Source organism: Phalaenopsis equestris, unplaced genomic scaffold (assembly GCF_001263595.1).
Source record: "Phalaenopsis equestris unplaced genomic scaffold, ASM126359v1 Scaffold001260, whole genome shotgun sequence".
NCBI lineage: Eukaryota > Viridiplantae > Streptophyta > Magnoliopsida > Asparagales > Orchidaceae > Phalaenopsis > Phalaenopsis equestris.
This window is the reverse complement of record NW_018165699.1, coordinates 197210-197935: the sequence shown is the minus strand read 5'-3', so window position 1 is coordinate 197935 and position 726 is coordinate 197210.

The window sequence follows — 726 nt, the reverse complement described above, 5'->3', positions numbered from 1 at the left end:
GAGAGAAGATATATATATATTATGTTTCCTTGGTATAAGGCTTCATTTGTTTAATCACAAAATTTTATTCTCTCGCTGCTGCCTATGATAAACCGCTGCAAATGGATACTCCCACTTTCACTCTCACTCGAACTTCTAAAGCCAGGGTTTTGGTTGAACGTGACATCACTCTGCGATGAGGTCTGGATAGGGTCTCGGTATCAAGGTTACTAGCATTCTTTTGAAATCGAGCGACGGCCATACTACTGTCCTCACGGCAGAATTTTGGACACTCATTAGCTCATTACTATCATCTTAATCCACATTTGTAGGCTGGTCCTGGGAGAACTGACACTGCTCATTTTCCCTTAGTTTTGGAAAAAACCTAATACTGATGTTCCTGGAAACATTGTTATCTCTCCTACACCCATGCCTGTCAAGAAGGATAATATCAATGTTCCTTTTGCTTGTGATGATCCTCTAGCAAACCAATTATCCTCTGAATTTGTCCCACCAACTTCTGAAATTGTATTACCTCATCCAAATGTTGGCTTACCTGACATTAGTTTGAAGGATGCAAATTTTTTTTTAACCTTGGATATGGAGAGGGTTTCTAATGATATTACTAATGATAATCTTCCCACTGAAAATTTTAATCTATCATCTGAACCTATAGCTAACTCAGACTATCCCTTACTTGACATCCCTTACTGGCATTCTGCTTTAGCTCTGCAGGAATCTATTTTA